The sequence below is a fragment of the Mus caroli genome, chromosome 3 (genome assembly GCF_900094665.2).
Source record: "Mus caroli chromosome 3, CAROLI_EIJ_v1.1, whole genome shotgun sequence".
Lineage (NCBI taxonomy): Eukaryota > Metazoa > Chordata > Mammalia > Rodentia > Muridae > Mus > Mus caroli.
In genome coordinates this window covers 109,805,720-109,810,936 of record NC_034572.1, presented here as the reverse complement: position 1 = coordinate 109,810,936, position 5,217 = coordinate 109,805,720, and positions in this window count along the sequence as shown.

The following is a 5,217-nucleotide window of genomic DNA, read 5'->3' as shown; positions in this document are numbered from 1 at the left end:
AGAGAGAGAGAGAGAGAGAGAGAGAGAGAGAGAGAGAGAGAGAGAGAATGATGATGATGATGCTCAGCTCTGGCACTGCAGTAGGCATGTCTGCATCAACATATAAGGGATGCTTTGTGCTATGACTTAACAGTGGCTATGACATAAGTACAACAGGAAAATTTCAGTCATGATATTGCATATGTACACTTTTAAGTATGTAGCCTACCACTGACTGATCGTCTTTATGTACTGTCTGACTGTGCCCAAATAAAATCCATCTAGAGAAAAGACGACCCTAGAAGTTACTTTTCACTGTTGTTTCTGTTGTCAGGTTGCCAAGATCTCTCTTTCTCTCTCTTATTGGAAGGAGGGTCGAACAAAGAAGAAGGATGGAAATATGATTGATGGCAATGTTCTATCCAAGGTGAGGTGGAGGATTATGGGGGTGCAGTACAGTACTACCAAACTATTTATTCCAGTAAGTTTGGAAGAACTAGAGAATCATAAAGGCTAACACTCCCTCTCTGGGCAGTGGGAGCTTTGCAGAGCACACATGAGCTGAGAGCTTTTGGGTGTGATGCGAAAGCAGTAACAGCACTAGGAAAGAGGTTGGAAGGATGGAGCAGGTCAGGGGTGCCTAGAAACAGTCAGAAAAACACAGTGATCCTGAGGACAAGGTACAATGAGAATGTCTGCCATCTTCCAAAGTTCATAACATAATGTGTGCCAAGAATGCAGAGGCCACCCTGTATCACCCAAATTGAACAGAATGGTGGTTATCCAGAAGAAGCCAGAAAAGACCTAACAACACGGTGAAGGCCATAAGACTCCTGGTGCCTGCATTGACCAAACTCCATATGAAGCTGCTTGAGTATGTTCAAATCTCTAGATTTCTAACTGCCTTTTACACTAGTTATTGAAAGAGGGGAGTGGAAATCTCCAGACATGTTTTTCCTTCAATTTTGACAACTTGACTTTGTGTACTTTTACAAATTTTTATTTATTTATTTGCATCCTAGATGCTGCCCACCCCCGGTCCCCACCCACAGAGTTTCTCCCCCTTACCCCTTACCCTTGTCTCTGAGAGGGCAGACCCCTCCGTGTCCCCCCACCCTGGTATATTAAGTCTCTGCAGGATTAGGCACATCCTCTCCCACTGAGGCCAGACAAGGCAGCCCTCTGCTACATATGTGTGCTGGGGTCTCAGACCAGCCCATGTATGCTCTTTGCAGAGTGGTTCAGTCTTTGGAAGCTCCTAGGGGTCTGGGTTAGTTGAGACTCTTGGTCTTCCTGTGGAGTTGCTATCCTTTTGAGGGCCTTCTATCCTTTCTCTAACTCTTCCTTAGGCATTCCTGACTTCTGTGCAGTGGTTGCCTGTGGGTATCTGCATCTGTCTCAGTCAGCTTCTGGGTAGAGGCTTTCAGAGGGCTGCTACGCTAGGCTCCTGTTTACAAATACAACATAGCATCATTAATAGTGTGAGGGATTGGTGCCTGTCCATGGGACGGATCTCAAAATGGACTGGTCTCTGGTTGGTCATTCTTTCAGTCTCTGCTCCATCTTTGTCCCTGCATTTCTTATAGACAGGACCAATTTGGGGCTAAAAGTTTTGTAGGTGGATTGGGGTCCCTATCCCTCCACTGGGGGTCCTATCTGGTGGTCATCTCTTCAGGTTTCATATCCCCACTGTTGAGCATATCAGCTAAAGTCACTTGCATTGACCCCCCCCCCATCCTGTATCTCTGGAACTTCCTAGAGAATCTCCCCACTCCCCATCCCTAGCAGCTGCATATTCCCATTCATTTTCCTGACCCTTTCTCTCCCCAAGCCTGATCCTACCCCCCATTCCCCTTGTCCTCCTCTCTCCTACCAAGATTCCTCCCTCCCTCTGCCTCCTCTGTATGTAGAAGAATGCAAATAGATCCATATTTGTCACCTTGCACAAAGCTCAAGTCCAAATGGCTCAAAGACCTCATCATAAAACCAAACACATTGAGTCTAATAGAAGAGAAAGTGGAAAACCTTGAGCCCATTGGCACAGGTGAAAATTTCATGAACAGAACATCAGTGGTTCAGGCACTAAGATCAAGAATTAATAAATGAGACCTCATGAAACTGAAAAGCTTCTGTAAGGCAAAGGACACTGTCACTAGGACAAAAATGGCAGCCTACAGATTTATTTACAAGATATAGACTTCCATAACCTTAGACATCTCTGATAGACAGATGGTCAGAAATCTAAAAAAAAAAAAAAAAAAAAGGCACATTTAACTTAGGTCTTCAGTTTGTTTCAGGAAGGAAAAAATCCTGGTGCTTTAGAATCTCAGAATACTATGCTAAATCTCCGAGATGAGCTCACTGGGCACCTATCCTCTTGGGTTGCATTTTGAAGCATATGGGTTGCTATGTTAAAACAACCATCTGCCATCAAGAGCAAATTCTTAAGGAAATTGCTTTGGACTGAAAAGTATAGCACATGTTTGCTCTCAATGCTTATCATATGTTTACAATCTGGAAGCTTAAAAGAAAGAGGTTTTAAAAGGGGGAGAGGGAGTGTATAAAAAGAAAAATGAAAAAGATAAGCAAAAACAAACCAAAATGAAAAGTCCAACTAATTAAATAAATAAAACAAATCACTTTAAAAGGACCGTGTCGTCTTTTAACAGTGGGGGCAAAAGACAGAATTAGCCATAAAATATTAGAATATTAGAATTAGCCAAAATATCAGAATTAGCCAAATAGACAGAGCTAGCCATAAAATATTGTACTAGAAGATGGAGTTAATATGTACACAGGTAAAATTGGTTATTTGAGGTAAAGGATAGTTTAAATATTATGTATTTTATGTAGGCTTTCCATTGTGGCCCCTTCATGATGCCCAGTCCTAATCTTCAAACCTGTGGATGTGTTACCTTACACGGTGAAAAGGACTTTGCACTTATAATTGGATGAAAGCTCTTGACCTTAGCATAATCTCCTGCATCCCTAAAATGGTTCTAGTGGGATCACAAGAGTTCTTTTTAAAAGGGAACTAGGAGAACCACAGTTAGAAATGAAGATAGGCTATCAGAAACAAAGTAATGAACTTTAAGGATGGAGGAAGGGACCACACTTCAATCAGGTGGTCTCTGAAAGATGGGCAATATGAGAAAGTAGGTCATCTCCCCAACCCCATAAAACAGCACAGTCTACAGACATCTTGAGCATAGTCCTATAAAACTCTATTTTTGGTTCTTATGAGAATATCTCTAAGAAATCTATTTATGTTTTAAGATACCGAGTTGGTGGCAATCTAATAGCCACAATAGAAAACTACAGAGAATTCCAAACCCTCATAATAGAAAAATACACATTCCGCATCCTCTTGTCCTTCATCTTTATATCTAGTCCATTCCCCAAACCCATCTGTTTCCTCTGACCATATCTCTTTTCCATCCTGTTTCTTCTCATCCATATCCTTGAACATCTTCTGACTGTATTCTCTAGATTGTTGCCTCCATTCCCTTTAGCCTAACTACAGAATACCCCTCTTCTGCCAGGGTGACACTGCTAAATGGCTGTGTAAAAAATTTGGTTGAGAATATACTACTTTAAAAAAAAAGGTCCAAGTCTTTACAGTGACATCAAGAACGAGATGTTGTTTCATTCTTTGCAGTTTCATGCACTGCGACCCAAAACACAGCATTCAGCCCTGCCCCTGTGCCTGCCTGGCAGACTTTTCTCCCTCCGGATCATCTCAACGCATCACACATGATAAATGCAACTCAAGTTCAAAGTTTGCTTTCCCTAATCATTGACTACACCTGGCTTCTTGGTATCTAATCTGTTGTAGCTGTTTCCATCCTTCAAGGCCAACCCCAGATGGTACTTATTCTAGAAACCATTCTCAACTCTTTCAGCTAGAAGTTAGCAGGCTCGTCTGGAAACACACTTACATAGAGAGTTGTTAAAACACCCATCACATTCTTCCTTGTCACAACTGCTCCTGTGCACGCATATCTTCATGCAATAAGCAACTAAAAACAAGAGAAAATGTCTTGCCCGTTGTTATTATCTAACTCTCCACAGCCTAGTGTATACACTGTCTGATAAATTATAGGGTTATTAAGCTACTGAACTGCATATGTTTGGGAAGATAGCAGCCTATTTTCTATTTCTCTTCTTCCAACTCAAGTTCTTAGTATAATGAAAACCCCTAATGATCATGGGAAACTGAGTACAGTGATTCTTGGTGCCACCGAGAATGACTGGTGGCTTCCTCTTCATGGATAGAGCAAAAGCATCAGTTGCTATAAACTCTAAAGGCCAAAGGGACAATAATTTTAGAGGACTGAGTCTTTTGTGGGACAGATTCTCAAACCAGTATATTGTTCAGTCCAGAAAAATCTGTGTGATGCTGTGTCATTAGCCCCAGTGGTAGAAGTGTATCTATCTTCAATCTCTGTGCTCCTGCCAACACATAGAATACACCATTAACCAGATTCAAGCACCAATAACTTAGTGGGAGAAACTGGCCTCTTTTAGGGAGAGGGAGAGGAAAAGGAAGGATGACTCTAAATCAAGAAGTTTGTTAACATAATTGATAACAATCACTTTTGAAGGGAAAATATCAATTAGATTTCAGTATTTGTTATTAGCAGTGGCCCCAAATGAGATAAGAATGAAAAGAAACTGGGGATGGAAAGATGGCTCAGGGGTTGAGTGCATATAGCTCTTGCAGAAGACCCAAGTTCAGTTCCCAACACACCCAAGTTGAACTCACAACTGCTTGTAATTCCAGCTCCACAGGGATCTGACACTTTTGGCTTCTAATGATATCTGTACTAACTGTACACACACACACACACACACACAATTAAATTGTTTAAAAGAATGAAAAGAAATGAACTATAATAAAAAAATTTGCCGAAATCCAAAAAAAAAAAAGCCATTAGATTGTATGATAAAATGCCAAGCTACCTTTAAGCAAAACCACGTGGCATAGAAGCACACACTACCATCAGTACTCACAAGCATGCCGAAGAACTACTAGAGAATGCGAGTTGATACGAATGTAAAATGATTGGCTTGAAAAAAAATGGAATACTTTTGCAAATAACTGAAAACCTAGGATAAGATTAGAAGTGATGTAAGTAGGGAAAAGCCTCGAAGATATGGGTACAGGGGAAAAATTCCTAATAGAACAGCAAAGGCTTGTGCTGTAAGATCGAGAATCGATAAATGGGACCTCATAAA